This window comes from Macaca mulatta, chromosome 14 (genome assembly GCF_049350105.2).
Source record: "Macaca mulatta isolate MMU2019108-1 chromosome 14, T2T-MMU8v2.0, whole genome shotgun sequence".
NCBI lineage: Eukaryota > Metazoa > Chordata > Mammalia > Primates > Cercopithecidae > Macaca > Macaca mulatta.
In genome coordinates, this window is record NC_133419.1 from 72354361 (window position 1) to 72374201 (window position 19841).

The 19841-nt window shown below is 43.0% G+C and overlaps 1 protein-coding gene and 1 long non-coding RNA gene across 19 annotated transcripts in view; one reads left to right on the forward strand and one right to left on the reverse strand.

Annotated features, from left to right (window-relative positions):
• Positions 1–19841, reverse strand: part of NUMA1 (nuclear mitotic apparatus protein 1) — an 80841-nt gene that overhangs the window by 57276 nt on the left and 3724 nt on the right. For 10 of the 18 annotated variants that reach the window (XM_077963616.1, XM_077963601.1, XM_077963613.1 and 7 more), the window contains exon 2: positions 12222–12285. The exons of 2 other annotated variants lie outside the window; for them this stretch is intronic. The gene's annotated coding sequence lies outside the window, so the exon portion shown is untranslated. Of the gene's footprint in view, positions 1–4746; positions 4845–10520; positions 10648–12221; positions 12286–13073; positions 13138–19841 lie in introns of all 18 variants that reach the window. 6 more of the 18 variants (XM_077963611.1, XM_077963610.1, XM_077963609.1 and 3 more) reach the window with 3 other exon arrangements.
• On the forward strand, positions 220–7303 carry LOC144334345 (uncharacterized). Its single transcript, XR_013404089.1, has 4 exons — positions 220–1458; positions 2788–2946; positions 5278–5507; positions 7237–7303. It is a non-coding gene; the product is annotated as an uncharacterized LOC144334345 (long non-coding RNA).

The window sequence follows — 19841 nt, forward strand, 5'->3', positions numbered from 1 at the left end:
GATCGCCTGAGGCCAGCAGTTCGAGACCAGCCTGGCCAACACAGTGAAATCCCGTCTCTATTAAAAATACAAAAAAATAAAAAATAAAAAGAAGCTAGGCGTGGTGGCAGGTGCCTGTAATCCTAGCTACTAGGGAGGCTAAGGCAGAAGAATCGCTTGAACCTGGGAGGCGGAGGTTGCAGTGAGCCAAGATTGTGCCACTGCATTCCAGCCTGGGCAACAAGAACAAAACTCTGTCTCAAAAAAAAAATTAATTAATTAATTAAGATGAAACGATGTTTAGAAAACTTCGTTTCTTGCTTACACAAGTTTGCTCTCCTTGTTCTTCAAAACCAGTGAAGCAATACAAAGTTAGATAAAAGATAAAATTAGTAATCTCCCAGCCCCTTTCCATTCCTCTCCAAGGCCTCCTACAAGATGAGAAATGGTTACATATTTTTGTGCCCCCAAAAAACATAAATACAAATATATTGGAAAGGGTTTTGTTGCTCTGTTTTTAGAAAACTAGGTTTAAACTTCACACATTGCTCTGCAACTTATCTCATCTAACAATTTATCAACATCTCCCCCCAAGCGTCAATAACTAAAATCCTAACTCATACTTTTAAAAAGCTACATAGAAGTCCATATAAGGAATAATGTGTTCACATATTTTTCTATTGAGGGAATGGCTATTTTCAATGTTACCATTTCAAACAATGCTGTAATGAGTATCCTTGATATATTTCAAGTGAAAGAAAAAAACTATTTCTACACACATACTTTCCTTGTTGTCCCAATGTTTTGATTACTCCTGGTCTTATCATCATCCCTACCTCCCTTGCTCAGAGAATCATCCTCAGGGTTCAGTGTGATGACAGAGAACGAAGTAATTTGGAGAATGTTAAGATAAGACACGTGATAGTGACTGTTGGTAAATTGAAAATGGCCTGTCTTGGCTGCCTCTCCCAGTCACTTGCACATGCTATCCCCCTCCTCTCCTTACATGTGCTCCCTGTTCTGGTCCCAGCAGCTGCTTCCAACTCAATTGATGTGAAAAGAGTTGTCTACTTTGTCATACTCCTAACCCTGGCAAGTGCAGACAGGCCCAGGAGCTCTCCAAACAATTGGGAAGGAGAAAAAATACATTATCACTGTGAAATAATATAATACAGAGGTATCTAGAGTAAAATGTAAAACTCTCTCTTCATTAAGCCTCAATCCACATTTGCCAGTGGCACTCCCCAGCTCACAAGTGACCACTGTTAGAAGTCTGTTGTACAATCTTTCGGATTTTTCCTAAGCATGTACACCTACAGGTATATAGTCACATACAAGTATGTATGTTTGGTCCACATACCTGTAATCATACCATATGTTCTGCAACTTGCCCTTTTCACGTAAAAATTTCTTTGATATATTTCCATACCAGCACATAATAGATTCCTCACATTTTTAAATAATTTTTTTTGAGACACAGTCTCACTCTGTCACCCAGGCTGGAGTGCAGTGGTGCCATCATGGCTCACTGCAACCTCGACCACCTGGGCTCAGGTGATCCTCCCACCTCAGCCTCCCGGTAGCTGGGATTACAGGTGTGCACCACCATACCCAGCTAATTTTTTTGTAGAGATGGGGTTTCACCATGTTGCCCAAACTGCTCTCAAACTCCTAGGCTCAAACAATCCACCCACCTTGCCCTCCCAAAGTGCTGGGATTACAGGTGTGAGCCATCGTGGCTGGCAATTCCTTACACTTTTAAAAGCTTAAAAAAATCCTATGGTAAGAATGTGCCACAACTTTTTTTTCCCATTTTGCTACATCTGGACATTTAAGTTGTTCACAGTGTTTTGCCATGTCAAAGAATGCTGCATTGATAACACTGGCAGCACATATCTAATTTTACATACAAGCTAATATTTCTCTAGAATATATACCAATAATTAGAATTGATGGGTTGAGAAGCTTGTGTATTTTAAATGTTAACAGACATTCCCAAATTACCATCTAAAACTGTGTACTAGTTTATAGTATCACCAACAGAGGATAAAAATTCCCATCTACACCCTTCTACCAACATATTTTATCAATATATAAGATAGAACATATTATTGTTTTAATTTATATCTTATTTCCAGAAAAGTTAAACATCTCCTCACATGTGCAACTGTTCATTCTTATTTCTTATGAAAGGTATTACCATTTTGATTTTAAACATGAGGGTTCAGAGATGCTAGAGTGACACAACCAGTAAGTAGCAGACATCAAAGCTTTTTTTTTTTTAACAATTTCCCATCAAAACTAGGCCTCTTTTTGTCAAGTGTACTTCCCCCTACCAGCAGCCAGCAAACTATAGCCTGTAAATTAGTAGCCCATATTTTGTAAATCAGGTTTTACTAAAACATAGCCACGCCCATTCATTTAAGTATTGTCTACGGCTGCTTTTGTTCTCCAATGGCAGAGGTGAGTAGTTACAACCATATGGTCTGCAAAGCCTAAAATATTTACTACTGGGGTCTAAACAGAAACAATAACTTGGCCGGGCACAGCGACTCACACCCGTAATCCCAGTACCTTGGGAGGCTGAAGTGGGTGGACTGCTTGAGCCAAGGAGTTCGAGACCAGCCTGGGCAACATGGCAAGATTCCATCTCTACAAAAATTACAAAAACAGCCAGCTGGGGTGGCACACACCTATAGTTCCAGATACTCGGGAGGCTGAGGTGGGAGGACTGCTTGAGCCTGAGAGGCCAAGGCTGTGGTGAACCATCATTGCACCACCACATTCCAGCCTGGGAGACAGAGTGAGACTTCATGTCAAAAAAACAAAACACACACACAAAAAAAACAAGAAAACTAAAGAAAAGTTCAAGTCTGGGCACAGTGGCGAAGGCCTGCAATCCCAGTACTTTGGGAGGCCGAGCGAGTCCCCATCTCTACAAAAAATAAAAAAAATAGGCCAGGCACGGTAGCCCACACCTGTAATCCCAGCATTTTGGGAGGCCGAGGTGGGCGGATCACAGGTTAGGAGAATCGAGACCATCCTGGCCAACATGGTGAAACCCCATCTCTACTAAAATTACAAAAATTAGCTGGCTGTGGTGGCATGTACCTGTAAACCCAGCTACTCAGGAGGCTGAGGCAGGAGAATCACTGGAACCAGGGAGTTGGAGGCTGCAGTGAGCCAAGATCGTGCCACTGCACTCCAGCCTGGCAACACAGCAAGACTCTGTCTAAAAAAATTAAAAAATTAAAAATTAGCCAGGCACAGGGGTGTGCGCCTGTAGTTCCACCTACTTGGGAGGCTGAGGCAGGAGAACCAAGCAGTTCCAGGTTGCAGTGAGCTATGATCGCACCACTGCACTCCAGAATTTGGGTGAGAGAGCAAGACCCTGTCCCAAAACAAAAAAAGAAAAGCTTCTCAGTGGGGATTAGTGATGGTCTAATTGGCCACAGCCAGAGCATGGCTATGTTACAGTGTGTGGTTCATTTTCTAATAAATTTATATGCAGTACAGGTCTGGTATATAATCCCAAAGGAAAGAGCCCAAAACACTCAAATGAAGTCAAAAGACTTATCTTTACTTCGGGGTTGCAACACCAAAAGATTTCCTATGCACTACTCTTCATCTTCCTTGTTTCTTTTTTTTTTTTTTTGGAGACTGAGCCTCATTCTGTTGCCCACGCTGGAGTGCAGTGGTACAATCATAGCTTACCACAGCCTCAACCTCCCAGGCTCAAGCGATCCTCCTTCCTCAGACTCCTGAGTAGCCGGGACCACAAGTGGGAGCCACCACACCTGGCAAATTTTTGTATTTTTTTGTAGAGACAGGGCCTTGCCATGTTGCCTAGGCTCATCTCGAACTCCTGGGCTCAAGCAATCCTTCTGCCTCTGCCTCCCAAAGTGCTGGGATTATAGGCATGAGCCACCGTGCCTGGCCCCTTATTTAATTTTGTCTAATGGGAAACAAACAAATCTGGTTCCTACTGTCCTTCAGTGATTTTGACAATGTAGTTCCTACCCACACACCACAATAATACAAAACCAAAGCAAGCTCCACTATGTCTACTGCTAAACACCCCCAACAAACACACATACACACCACACCACCCCACACCCCACCCCCACCCCACACCACACAACCCAACACAGGTATCTCCTTCCCTTTTGCTAGCAGATTCGCTAGGAAGCAGCTGAACATTTCCAGCATGTCAAGGGCCCCTGACCATTGTGGGGAAGGAAGGCCAATTCTCCCCTCTAGATTGTACCCTTCTGAAGATCCTGGCCATGAAAGAAGTCATTTCTACAGAAAATTTTAAGCCATTCAATTCCTGTACGGCAGGCAGGGAAGGTGTCATCCTCCCCATTTCATCAGTGGAGGAACTCAGTGTAACTTGTTTCATTTCCTCTTACTTCAAAAAGTCACTTTAAGTAATAGGGTCATTTAGGTAATATCAGTGATCTTTTCAATTTCTCCTCGCATTCTCTCCCAAATTTTGGTTTTACAAAATAATGGTTAAAAAAAAAAAAAGCTATCATACTCTCCAGGAAATTTAACTTAATATAGAATTTTGAATGAGAAATTAATAATCAAAGAACAGTGCATTTTAGGCGGGGTGCGGTGGCTCATGCCTGTAATCCTAGCACTTTGGAAGGCCAAGGCGGGTGGATCACCTGAGGTCAGGAGTTCGAGACCAGCCTGGCCAACATGGTGAAACCCTGTCTCTACTTAAAATACAGAAAATTAGCTGGGTGTGGTGGTACACACCTGTAATTCCAGCTACTTAGGAGGCTGAGGCAGGAGAATCGCTTGAACCCGGGAGGCGGAGGTTGCAGTGAGCTGAGATCGCGCCATTGCACTCCAGACTGAGGGACAAGGGCGAGATTTCGTCTCAAAAAACAAACAAACAAAGAACAGTGCATTTTCTTACACAAATAAACAGGTATGAAGTGGTTCTCTGGATAGGAACTTGGCAATACATATCAACCTTAATGCCTGTAATCCTAGCACTTTGGGAGGCTGAGGCAGGTGGATCACCTGAGGTAAGGAGTTCGAGACCAGCCTGACCAACACGGAGAACACCATCTTAAAAAAATACAAAATTAGCCAGGCATGGCAGCACATGCATGTAATTCCAACCACTCGGGAGGCTGAGGCAGGAGAATTGCTTGAACCTGGAAGGTGGAGGTTGCAGTGAGCTGAGACCGTGCCATTGCACTCCAGCCTGGGCAACAGGAGCGAAACTCCATCTCAAAAAAAAACAAAAAACGAAAAACAAAACCTTGATATTTGGGCCAGGTGTGGTGGTGGCACATGCCCAAAATCCCAGCACTTCGGGAGACTGAGGTGGAAGGACTGCTTGAACCCAGGAGTTCAAGACCAGCCTAGGCAACATAGTGAGACCTCATCTCTACAAAAAAAATAAAAAATTAGCCAGGTATGGTGGTGCACACCTGTGGTCCCAGTTACTCGGGAGGCTGATGTGAGAGGATCACTTGAACCCCAGAAGATTGAGACTGCAGCGAGCTGTGATCACACCACTGCACTCCAGCCTGGGTGACAGAGTGAGACCCTGTCTCAAAACAAACAAAGAAACAAAGAAACAAAAATGTTCATATTTGGCGGGGTATGGTGGCTCATACCTGCACCAGGAGGATCTCTTGAGGCCAGGAGCTTGAGACCAGCAATCTTCTCGCCTCAGCCTCCCAAAGTGCTGGTGCTAGGATGACAGGCATGAGCCACTGCACCCAGCCTAAACTAGTAAATTTTGTTGCGTACATTTTACCAAAACTAAAAAAAAAAAAAATAAAGCTGGCTGGGTACAGTGGTTGAAGCCTATCACCCCAGCACTTTGGAAGGCCAAGTTAGGATTGCTTGAGCCCAGGAGTTCAAGACCAGCCTGGGCAACACAGTGAAACCATGTCTCTACAAAAAATTTAAAAATTAGTCAGGTGTGGTGCTGCACACCTGTAGTCCCAGCTACTCAGGAGGCTAAGGTGGGAGGATCACTTGAGTCTGAGCTTGGGAGGCTGAAACTGTAATAAGCTGTGATCATACTACTGCACTCTAGCCTGGGTAATAGAGTGAGATCTTGTGGTAAAAAAAAAAAGAAGCTCATGTTCTTTCATCAAACAATTCCAATCACAGAAATAAAAGTTTAGGAAACAATCTGAAATACAAAGATATATGGACATTAACAGAATTATTTATCATTCTGAAAAACTGAAGAAAAACTAAATATCTAACAATAACTTAAATTATGACATGAATATACATACGATGAAATCTTTTTTTTTTTTTTTTTTTGGAGACGGAGTCTCGCTCTGTCGCCCAGGCTGGAGTGCAGTGGCCGGATCTCAGCTCACTGCAAGCTCCGCCTCCCGGGTTTACGCCATTCTCCTGCCTCAGCCTCCCGAGTAGCTGGGACTACAGGCGCCCGCCACCTCGCCCTCACCTAAAAAATTTTGTATTTTTTAGTAGAGACGGGGTTTCACTGTGTTAGCCAAGATGGTCTCGATCTCCTGACCTCGTGATCCGCCCGTCTCGGCCTCCCAAACTGCTGGGATTACAGGCTTGAGCCACCGCGCCCGGCCTATATGATGAAATCTTAAGCAGTCACTTAAAATGTTTTAAATAAGTTTGGCTGGGTACAGTGGCTCACGCCTATAATCCCAGCACTTTGGAAGGCTGAGGTGGGAGGATTGCTTAAGCCCAGGAGTTCAAGACCAGTCTGGGCAACATAGTGGACTCCACTTCTACAAAAAATAAAAACAAAAAAAATTAGCTGGGCATGATGGCATGCGCCTGTAGTCCCAGCTACTTGGGAAGCTAAAGCAGGAAGATCACTTGAGCCCAGGAGCTCAAGGCTACAGTGAGCTAGGACTGCAATGGTACCACTGCACTCCAGCCTGAGTGACAAAGCAAGGCCCCATCTCTGGGAAAAAAAAAAAAAAAAAAAAAAGTTTTAAATAATTTTAATGACATAGGGAAATACTCAAGAAATGTTGAATTTTAAAAGCAGGATATAGGCTGGGTGCAGTGGCACACGCCTGTAATCCCAGCCCTTTGGGAGGCCAAGGCAGGTGAATTGCTTGGGCACAGGAGTTCAAGACCAGCCTGGGGAACATGGTGAAACCCTATCTCTACAAAAAAATACAAAAATTAGCCGGGCACAGTGGCATGCACCTGTAGTCCCAGCTATTTGGGAGGCTGAGGTAGGAGGATCACTTGAGCCCAGGAGGTTGAGGCTGCAGCGAGCTGTGATCGTACCACTGCACTCAAGCCTGGGTGAGAGAGTGAGACCCTGTCTCAAAAAAAAAAAAAAGAAGGCAGGATAAAACTATTATGGTATGGCCCCATTTTTAAAACTATATATATAAATATTTATAGACAGATAGATATATCATATACATATCTATCCCTCTCCCCACATACTTGTGAGTTTGTATATGTGTATGTATACTTGTAAGGAAGTATACCAAATAGTGTTCATTTCTGAGTTGTAGAATTATGGGTGCCTTTTACTTTCTCCCTTAACACATTATTTTTCATGTTTTCTAAATAGCACCATCATATACAATTAGGAAAAAATTAGTTTCATATTGTTTAATCTAGTATTTGTAGATATGTATCATAAAAAAAACCAAAAACATAGACAAAAACTTATGCATAATAATGTTCATGTAAAGATACACAAAAAACTATTAATATATAATGGTTACTTCTGCAGGGCAGAACTAGGGCAAAGACTTTTTGGGGACTTGTTATATCTATTACAAAAATGATTTGAAAAAAATTCCATTATTATTTTTAAAAACCTGAAAGCATATAAAAATCCTATATGATAGACTATTATGCAGCCATTACAAATATTTATGAAGCGTATATATAAATTTATATAATAAAAAATGGTAAATGGGGAAAAAAGCAGAATATAAAATTTTAGGTAATATACGATCTGGAAATTGCAAAACCAGAAATATGCAAGCACAAAATACTAAAAGAAAATATGCTAAAATAAGAACAGTAGTTTTCTCCAGATAGTGGGATTATGGGTGGTTTCAGTTTTCTTCCTTATACTTCTCTGTGTTTTTCACATGTCCTAGAATGAGTATATACTATTTTCCAATCAGGCTCAAAAAATGTTTTTGGTTTCTGCCCTATAATGAAAAGCCCGCTCCTTGTGAGAAATTTTATCCACAAAGAATTATCAGTAGTAAGCAATCCACTAGCAATAAGACTGTTCATAATGTATATGCCTAAGAAAATCATCTTTGGTGGGTAGTGAGCTCAGTTTAAAGGGACACAGCTCTGACCACTTCCTGCCTTCTTGCTTTTGGAGTTGTTTTAGTAAATATAACTGAGGAATCAAGATCCCAAACAGGAGATGCCTGACAAACTTTATACTGTATTATAAGAACCAGGACCACCACTTTCTCTCAACCTAACCTCTAAGACTTTACACTGAAGAACAGACAAGACTTAAATAACATAGATTGGGTCATGTTAGTCTGTAAATCAAAAACACTTAATAGCTAATTCCATGAAGAATAAAATCCAAATCTCTTAGCATGACACTTAAGGTTCTCTAAGATCCAACCCTCAAAATTTCCTCCCCAGCCTCATCTTCCCCTCATTCCCTAAAATATCCTCTATCTCAGGCACATTTTCCCCATGTGGAAACGCCAGGCATTTTCCAAGCTCTGTGCCTTTGCCCATGGTGTGACCTCCATCAAATGCCCTGTCTCCTAAACCTACTGAACTCCTGTTATTCCTTTACAACCTAGCTAAAATGCCTTCTCCCTTCAGAAACTCTCCTTATCGCTCCCACAATCAGGAACAATTGTTCTTTCCTCTACATGCTCCCATATTGCTTGTTCCTCTGCAAACTTAATTACAGTCCTCCCTGGGTGGATGCTAGCTGTAATACTTGTTTCATTTTACTAAACTCCTGGAGGGCAGAAACCATTTTAAAATCATTTCTAAGGCCAGGCGCGGTGGCTCAAGCCTGTAATCCCAGCACTTTGGGAGGCTGAGACGGGCGGATCACGAGGTCAGGAGATCGAGACCATCCTGGCTAACACGGTGAAACCCCGTCTCTACTAAAAAATACCAAAAAAAAAAAAAAAAAAAAACTAGCCGGGCGAGGTGGCGGGCGCCTGTAGTCCCAGCTACTGCGCCACTGCACTCCAGCCTGGGCGACAGAACGAGACTCCGTCTCAAAAAAAAAAAAATAAAATAAAATAATTTCTACTCTTGCACACTGCTTGCACACAGTAGGTACTAAATATGCTGCCTGAGTAAATGACAGCCAATTGGCCCTAATCTGAATTCTTTCAGTGGTACAGCCATGGATGGCAAATTGTCAAAGAAGCTAGTCCCTCTAATTGCAAGTTATATATGTAGCATGAGTGACTAGCAGAAAATGTCAAGGGCTTGCCACTTTATGAGGACTGGCAAGATGACTACGTTTACACAATCCTAATTAAAACTAAAGGGCACTGAGGGAAAAGAAGAGAAATAGGAAGATTAAGAGGTATGGATTCTACAGGTCACCTCCTCTCCTTAGTGAGCTTGCTAGGCACTAGGCTGGAAGATCTGGGCTACAAAGTAGCCTATTTTATCTTTGGGGTCACCTGTAGGATCTAAGTATTGAAAAGCAACTGATTAGGCCACTTTGTCCTCCAGCAATTGGCTCTGCTCTTGGGCATTAACTTCTAATTCTGGTACACAAGGCTCTTTCTCTAAATGAATCCCACTGTACCAATCATGAGGAGAATCCCTTTAAAGAAAGGCTTGAAATTAGTAACAGCAGGAAACAAAGTCTCACAATTGTCTGCATCACAATATTTACACTGTCCATTTTGATGAAATTCACCCCCACCTCCTTCAAACAATAAGTCCTACCAAGGAATGACTTCTCTCAGGACTAACATGTCCTGTGATTGTTTTTCAGGAGCAATCTTCCAGTGCCTGCTTCTCATTAAATAGCTACTTAATGTTTGATCATCCAGCTGTGACTCTAAGTAGAGAGTAAAGTAACTATAATTTAGGAAGTAAAAAGGAAATTCCACTCCTACCCCAAGTCCAGTAGTCAAACAGCTTAGAATAGACATTTCCCTACCTCAGACCTCCTTAGGCTTATCCAATTTTCAGATCTAGAACTTTTAGCATCTCTTAACTTTTCCAATATAAAAATGAGGAAAACAATGTTTAAAGAAAGAAAGAGAACTGCAAATGATTATACAGTAAACGTAGTGACAGAATCTTTTGAACAGGCTGTCTAATACCTCATTTTACTGATCAGTTTTCAAGACCACCATTTCCAGGAACAGATTACAGGGCACTATAATATAATCAGCTTAATTTGCATATATTCAAGGTAACAGCCCCTATGCTTGACCCCTTCACCATCTTCCTGCCTACCTTTTTTCAAACCCACAACGGCTAACAACAAAAAACAAATCAAGGTAGTGATTTAATACATCATTTCTCCCTAAAACAGACTGGAGCTACCAAACCATCTGCTTCAGCCTCACCACCTGGGACTCATCTTGATTGATTTGGGTGTGCTGGTGGGCAGTGGCTGCCATAGCCTGAAGAACTCTTCCAACTCTTTCTGTGGGTCTTCTGGAGATGGGACTGCAACGGCTCCTCAGCTGCAGTTTCCTATAGAGCAACATGTTTCAACTCTTTTCAGCCCTCAACACACTTGTGATTTGGGAAAAGTACCAGGAGAAAGACCAGTTTTTGGCAGGGCGCGGTGGCTCACGCCTGTAATCCTAGCACTTTGGGAGGCCAAGGCAGGTGGATCACTTGAGGTCAGGAGTTTAAGACCAGCCTGGCCAACATGGTGAAACCCTGTCTCTACTAAAAATACAAAAAATTAGCTGGGCATGGTGGCACATGCCTGTAATCACAGCTACTAGGGAGGCTGAGGCAGGAGAACCGCTTGAACCCGAGAGGTAGAGGTTGCAGTGAGCCGAGATCCTGCCATTGCACTCCAGCCTGGGTGACAGAGACCCTGTCTACAAAAACAAAAAAAGAAAGGCCAGTTTTCTCCACTATCTAGTCACCCCAATGTATAAGCAAGCATAGGCACAGTCACTATAAAGGAAAGTGACTTGTTTTCCAGCAGACATTTCTAATCTTATTAAATCAAATGAAAACTGCAATCAAAATACTCTCCTTAGGAAGTTATTTACTTATTCTAACAAAACACTTCTTTGGGAGCTGCTTTTAAAGTCTACTCCATGTGAGACAAACAGAAAAATTTGGTGTTACTGTTTTATAGTCACACCTCATTCTTCACCAAAAAAGGTATGGCCTTGCATGACTTTTTGGCTCACGGCATCTTCTGGCTGTTTCTAAAAACTGAATCCACCAAGCTAAGAGTAAAGATTTGCTACCTCTGAGCATACTCAAAGATTGGCTCAGAGGTAATCTGAGGCAATGACACCATCACCAAAGGAAATCTAAAGGCTGAGAACACAATTACTTTGAAGGGGTCAAACTTATAAACATTGTAATTGCCCCATAATTACAATCAAGGGGGCAAGACATGTACAATATCTGTCACATTTGTTCAGTTATTACATTACTTTATAATTACACATTATATAATGATAAATTTCGGCCCTGGAAGAAATCTTCAAGATCATATAATCCAAACTGTCCCTTTATACATATGAGAAAAGTTCAGTCCATTGACGTTATGCAATTTGTCCCTGGTCACACATCTGGTTAGCAACAGTCAGGACGAGAAACCCAGACACCCGAACTCCCAGCATAATGCACCCATACATACTTATGCATACAGCTCCTCCTCCCCTGCTTCTCACTTCCTTCATTCCCCTGATCAAAAGGGACATAAATAACTTGGGACACTAAAGCACACCAAGAATGGTTCTGAAACCCAGTAGTGGAGAAATAATGGCTTAAAGAACAGGACTTCTCTGTAGTGGCCTCAATGGCCAATGTTTAGTGTCTGGCTCACAAGAGTTCTGGGCAATCTACCTCAGAGCAAGGTCCAGAGAAAACCTCTGGTCACCACCCTACCACAGTTAGAAAAATATCTTTATTAAACCTCTCTGCTCTCCTCCTACAGTAACCTATTTGCTTCAAATAATTCAAAGACAGTCATTTTGAAGAACCTGAGTCAGGGAAAAAGTAAATAGTAGAGCTCCTGCTCAGGACAAATCTGACCTATGAAAAAGTAGAGGGCAGGAACCATTTTGACTTACCTCCTGGTAGAAGCCTCCACACACTAGAACAGGGTGATCCCCGGCAGTCTGGCTTTGTTTCCACCTAGGGAAGGGGCAAAGGGACAGGAATGATTATTCATTCCCCTAACCCACCCACTCTTGGTCAGCTCAGCCTCACGGTATCCTGGGCAACCCCAGTATTCTGTGGATCGGACAGCAAGCAGAAGGGAAGCCATGCAGGCCAGGTCAATGGGGTGAGTCAGTGGCAGAGCAGGAAGAGTCACTGGGGCAGAAATTCTGGCCTTCCGTGGCAAGACTGCCAAGCCACACCCACACTTGGTCAGCACTGTGAAGGCCCTGCCCTCTTAGGATTTCAGTCTCTAAGTCAGAAAGCTGCTTCCTCAGGAGGCCCCACACCACTCTCATTTTCAAGTGTCTCTCCTCCTGCTAAAAAATCTTCCACAGTTTTCTTCTCCCTAAAGCATCTTATCTAAATTCTTTGGCTTAACTTTCCAAATCCTCCATTATATGGCCTCAAGTCATTTATTCAACCTTATTTCCCACTATTCTACAGAATACACTCTGAATTGATCAAGCCAATCTTCCCACTTCTCTCTGCGTGAGCCAAGCCTTTTCTCATTTCCCTGCCTTCAATTATCCAGGAGTGGGAAATTCAAACGTCGTCAGGGGTCAGGCAACTAACAGAAACAAATGATCCAGGCAAGGTGCAGTGGCTGACAGCGGTAATCCCAGCACTTTGGGAGGCTAAGGTGGGCGGCTCACTTGAGCTCAGGAGTTCGGGACCAGCCTGGGCGACACAGAAAATCTCTGTCTCTACAAAAACACAAAAATTTAGCCGGGTGTGGTGGATTGTGCCTGGGTTCTACCTACTTGGGAGGTTGCAGTGAGCTGAGACTGCACCACTGGATTCCAGCCTGGGCAAAGGAGCGAAACCCTGTATCCAAACAAAACAAAACAAAACAAAACAAAACAAAACAAAACAAAACAAAATGATCCAGCGGGGCACACGGCAGATCTAGGAAACATTGCACTCCCGTAAAGGCATTCAAATATTTTAATTCAAATATTTATGTGGTATCTCATTGTGAGCATCACAGTAACCTTTTTTTTGAGACGGAGTCTCGCTCTGTTGCCCAGGCTGCAGTGCAGTGGCCAGATCTCAGCTCACTGCAAGCTCCGTCTCCCAGGTTTACGCCATTCTCCAGCCTCAGCCTCCCGAGTAGCTGGGACTACAGGCGCCCACCACCTCGCCCAGCTAGTTTTTTTGTATTTTTTAGTAGAGACGGGGTTTCACCGTGTTAGCCAGGATGGTCTCGATCTCCTGACCTCGTGATCCGCCCGTCTCAGCCTCCCAAAGTGCTGGGATTACAGGCTTGAGCCACCGCGCCTGGCCACAGTAACCTTTTAAATAGTTATTAATACTTTATCTTGCAAATGAGGAAACTTCTCCAAGGTTAGGTAACTGGCAAAATGCTGGGCACAGTCTCTAGACCTGTCTGATGCCAAAGCAAGAGCTCTATACTATTAGGCTTCTAGCAGTACAAACACCATGGAAGATACAGAACCCTCAAAGTCACTTTTCATGATACACAACCTTAATAGTAGGATGGAAAGCCCAAATCACAACTTATCTAACCATATCCCAACTGCCTCCAATTCTGTCCATCTTCCAAACCCCATCTTTCTGCCAAAGTATTTCATTCCTAGTTATTCCAAGTCCTACTGAATTCCTTCTTCTGTAAATTCCTACAGAGTTTATAGATTAGATAGCACAAATAAGTGCTAACTTATATACTGTCTTACAAAATCAGATACTGCTTCTATGTATTTTAGTGTCAGCCTCATCAATCAAACTATTGTATTAAACTATATAGTTCTTCTACCAAAAACGCCTAACCTGAATCTAATCCAGAAGAAACAATCAAACAAATGCTATGAAAGATAAAAAGGCATTCAGATTAAAAAAGAACTGTTCAAAGTTAAAGCAGACTAAAGACATCACAGTCATTACAACTAAGTGCATAAATACACACGTGATCCTTCAGTGAATCTTGAATTTTAAAAAACTCAATAAAAAACATCATTGGGAAAATACAAGAAATCTGAACAAGTACTATACATTGGATGCACTGAATCAATGTTAAGTTTCCTGAGTGTTAACAGTACTGTAGTTATACAGGAAGATACCTTTTTCTTATGAAATACTTTTTTTTCTTATGAAATACTTTTTTTCTTATGAAATGTTGAAATAAGGATTAAATAATATGATATTTACATCTAACAGTCAAAAAGATTCAGAAAAGGATAAATAGAGAGCAAATTTGGCAAAATGTTAATAGGGAAGCTAAATGAAAAGTATATAAGTATTTGTTATATTATTTTGCAAAATATCTATAGGTTTGAAAATTTTCAAACTAAAAAAATTTAGTAAGGAGGGAAATCCTGTATTATATACTTTTTTATATACTCAGATCTGTGACAGATATAATAGGCACTCATTACATTAGGTATCTGCTCACTACCTAAGAAAACTGGGCATTTGGAGGTCAGCAATCAGACAGAGTCCACTTTGCTGCAGCTCATGAGGTGTATAGCAGGAAATTCTTAGGGAATAAGAGGTTTCTCCAAAACTCACATTGTCTCACCACAGGAAATCTAGAAAAGCAGGCAATTACCTCACTTCTCATTGAGGCCATCACAGAAGTACAGGCACTGAACAAATGCCCACTTACAGGGCTGAATGCAGTTGCTGCCCACACGTTGGTACCCAGTGGTAAGGTGGATACAATGTGACCTCAGAGGACCAAGTGTTGAGGTCACATTGCATCCACCTTGCCACCGGGTACCAAAAATTTGACAACATGCAAAACAAGTGTCTCTGGCCAGTCACAGGAAGGCACTCAAGTATCAAATAAACATGCCTGAAATACATGCAGTCTCTCCTTCTCACCAGATAAACCAGTTCTCAGCTGCAATAAAGCAGAAGAAATCTGCAAGGCTGAATCACTGGCATTTCCTGTGCAGACTTCAAAGAAACTGGCCCTTCAATAGGACAGAAAGAGCAGGCGACACAGCTGCCAAAAGAGGCCTCAACCCAGGATCATGCTATGCAATAATGCCTTCTCTCCCTTCTACAGCCATCAGATACATCATTTTTACTTTTGCCAAATGGCCCCTTATTAGGGCAACTGATTATCTAATGGTCAACCCTTTACCTTGGTTCTCTCCTCCCCTCAATGAGACCCAAGATACTGGCCTTCCAGACAGCTTCTCCCCCAATTTTCCAGAGGAATAGTCAAAACCATTCCCCTAAAACCTCTATTAACTGGAGTAAAATGTATAGTGCTGTGACATGGAATTTGCTTCTCAAACCTATCAGGTTTAGCCTTTTTACCAAAGACTTAGAATGAAAACCTAGAAGGCCTGCTTGTCAAGCTTTGGAATTAAACTGTGAATCATAGACAATACAATGTTTTTAGATTTAACCAGGCAAGAAGATCTCAATAGGTCTGATGTTACCAAAAAATAAGAAATAATGTAACAGAATTAAGTATAAAGTCCTATATTTAGAATAAGAAAACCAAATCAACAATCATAGAATAGTAGAGACTGGTACAGAAGTTCAAACTGCTATAAAAAGGCTGCCTTTGGCCAGACACAGTGGCTCACACCTGTAACCCCAGCACTTTGGGAGGCTGAGGCAGGTGGATCACTTGAGGTCAGGAGTTCAAGACCAGACTGGCCAACATGGTGAAACCCTGTCTCTACTAAAAATACAAAAATTGGGCCAGACGCAGTGGCTCATGCCTGTAATCCCAGCACTTTGGGAGGCCAAGGCGGGCGGATCACCTGAGGTTGGGAGTTCGAGACCAGCCTGACCAACATGAAGAACCACCATCTCTACTAAAAATACAAAAAAAAAAAAAAAAAAAATAGCTGGGCTTGGTGGCACATGCCTGTAATCACAGCTACTCAGGAGGATGAGGCAGAAGAATCACTTGAACCTGGGAGACAGAGGTTGCGGTGAGCCGAGACTGCGCCATTGCACTCCAGCCTGGGCACCAGGAGTGAAACTCCGTCTCAAAACACAAAAAAATCCCCCAAAATTAACCAGGCAGTAGTGGTGTGCGCCTGTAATCCCAGCTACTCAGGAGGCTGAGGCAGGAGAATCACTCGAACCTGGGAGGCAGAAGTTGCAGTGAGCAGAGATTGCACCACTGTACTCCAGTCTGGGCAATAGAGCGAGGGTCCATCTCAAAAAAAATAAAAAGAAGTAGTTTCTGTAAAGTACTTTGAACAGTGCCTAGTTCACAGCATATACTGGAAAAAAAAAAAGTCACCTATTGCTATTACTAACTGTTGATAGAACAGATCAGGCTGGGTGTGGTGGTTCATGCTTGTAATCCCAGCACTTTGAGAGAACTGCTTGAGCTCAAGAGTTTGAGACCAGCCTGGGCAACATAGCGAGACCTCGTCTCTACTAAAAATAAAGAGTTGCCAGGCACAGTGGCGTGCACCTGTAGTTCCAGCTACTCAGGAGGCTGAGGTGGGAGGATAGCTTGAGTCCAGGAGATTGAGGCTGCAGTGAGCTATGATGACGCCACTGCACTCCAGCCAGTGACAGAGCAAGACCCTGTCTCAAAATAACAAGCAGGCTGGGTGCAGGGGCTCACGCCGGTAATCCCAGCACTTTGGGAGGCCGAGGTGGGTGGATCACCTGAGGTCAGGAGTTCAAGACCAGCGTGGGCAACATGGTCAAACCCTGTCTCAACTAAAAATACAAAAATTAGCCAGTTGTGGTGGCACGTGCCTTTAATCCCAGCTACTCGGGAGGCTGAGGCAGGAGAATCGCTTAAGCCCGGGAGGCAGAGGTTGTAATGAGCCAAGACTGTACCACTGCACTCCAGCCTGGGTGACAAGAGTGAGACTCCATCTCAAAATAAACAAATAAATAAAATAAAAATAATAAACAATACAAAAAACAGACCAGATAACCTGAACACCTTCCTATTAAATATGCCTGGAAGTGCTCAGAAAAATATAATAAACATCCTTTTAGACTGTGCCAGCTATTAAGGTATTGTCTCTCAGCTCCAAATCTACCGTTATGCTCCGCTTTGTGATGCTGGGGCCTGGACTCCACTAAACTCCATTTCGCATTTGCCAGCGGGCTCCCTGTCAACAGGGAGTGATAAAGGGAAAACAGAAGACAAGAGAAGGCTACAAGAGACTTCCTCCTTCCTGGCCGGGCGCGGTGGCTCAAGCCTGTAATCCCAGCACTTTGGGAGGCCGAGACGGGCGGATCACGAGGTCAGGAGATCGAGACCATCCTGGCTGACACAGTGAAACCCCGTCTCTACTAAAAAATACAAAAAAACTAGCCGGGCGAGGTGGCGGGCGCCTGTAGTCCCAGCTACTCGGGAGGCTGAGGCAGGAGAATGGCGTGAACCCGGGAGGCGGAGCTTGCAGTGAGCCAAGATCACGCCACTGCACTCCAGCCTGGGCGGCAGAGCGAGACTCTGTCTCAAAAAAAAAAAAAAAAAAAAAAAAAAAAAAAGAGACTTCCTCCTTCCTGTAGCCTAATGTTTCTTGACAACAGAAGTTGGTTCTTCCCAGTTGCTTTCTACCCTCCCAAAACCAGCCTCCTGCCCCTCAAAGGCACCAGCATCAGCTAAGTAAGGCTCAACAGAAGCCAGCTCCTCCAGGTTCCTCCTATGAGGGCCTGAGAAACCAGCAGCACCAGGCAACACCCTCTCTCCAGAGAATCTGGGTGCAGCTCCTCCAGATCCCTCTAGACTTCTAGGTTCTGGTAACCCCAGCCTTCCTCCCTGTTTTTCAGTCCTGGATGAGAAAACTTCTTTATGCAGTTATTATATCGAAGTTACTTTAATATTCCCTTTTTGCTTTTTCAGCCCTCCACCAAGGCTTTAAAACAATCTCCTTTATGGATTTCACTCTATTGTGTGGTTTCTGTTTTGCTGATTGGATCTGAACTGACATATAGATAAACTGAGCTCTCAAGAAAGTAAGAAAAATCCCCAGGAACCAAAAACAAAGAATTAGTGAGGAGGATTGAGTGAGCTGATGACATAGCTGTCCTGGCAGTGTATGGAATTTATAACACCCTCATAGGTTCAGAAGACAGATCTTGAGTCCACAAAAGGCACTGAGATCCCTGTGCAGAGGCAAGACTCTTAAATTTATACTAAGATAATAAACTAGGAAAAAAAAATCTGTCCAGAGAGAAATAAAAAAGCTTGCCTTGCTCACTTAGTGAGATAGGAGGGAAAAACCTCCTAGGAATTCAAAACAGGCTGGGTGAAGTAGTTCATGCCAGTAATCCCAGCACACTGGGAGGCTGAGGTGGGTTGATTGCTCGAGCCCAGGAGTTTGAGACCAGCCTGGGCAACATGGCAAAACCCTGTCTCTACAAAAAATATAAAAATTTGCTGGGTATGGTGGTGTGCACCTGTAGTCCCAGCTACTTGGTAGGCTGAGGTGGGCGGATTGCTTGAGCCCAGGAGGCAGAGGTTGCAGTAAGCCAAGATCCTGCAACTGCACTCCAGCCTGAGCAACAAAGCCAGACAGATCCTATCTCAAAAAATAAAATAAAATAAAATAAAATTCTAGAAAGCAGAAATTAATCTGTAGTGAAAAACAAACAAACAAACAATCAATCAGTGGTTCCTGGTATCAGAGTGAAAGGAAAAATGGACTGTAAAGAAGTATCAGAGACAGGCGCAGTGGCTCATGCCTGTAATCCCAGCACTTTGGGAGGCTGAGGAGGGCGGATTACCTGAGGTTGGGAGTTCAAGACCAGCATGACCAACATGGTGAAACCCCGTAGCTACTAAAAATACAGAATTAGGTGGGCATGATGGCACATGCCTGCAATCCCAGCTACTCAGGAGACTGAGGCAGGAGAATCGCTTGAACCTGGGAAGCAGAGGTTGCAGGGAGCTGAGATTGCACCACTGCACTCCAGCCTGGGGAACAAGAACAAAACTCCATCTTAAAAAAAAAAAAAAAAAAAGTCCGGGCGCGGTGGCTCAAGCCTGTAATCCCAGCACTTTGGGAGGCCGAGACGGGTGGATCACGAGGTCAGGAGATCAAGACCATCCTGGCGAACAAGGTGAAACCCCGTCTCTACTAAAAAAAAAAAAAAAAAATACAAAAACTAGCCGGGCAAGGTGGCGGGCGCCTGTAGTACCAGCTACTCGGGAGGCTGAGGCAGGAGAATGGCGTAAACCCGGGAGGCGGAGCTTGCAGTGAGCTGAGATCCGGCCACTGCACTCCAGCCTGGGCGACAGAGCGAGAATCCGTCTCAAAAAAAAAAAAAAAAAAAAAAAGCATGAGAAATCTTTTGGGGGTGAGAGAAATCCTCTGTATCTCAATTATGGCTTCTGTTTACAGGTGTAGACATCTGCCAAAACTCAACTTTCTTTAAAATTATTACAGACACAAAATTGAAAACATGAGACAAAAACAAGATCATGAAAAACAAGCAGATTTGAAAATGAATCAAAGAGCACTTCCAATAAATGAAAAAGTTAGCTAATAAAAATAAGAATTCAAAAAACAAATCAAACCTAGCTGAAGAGTTAACTAGTAAACCAGAAGATAGATATAAGGAAATTA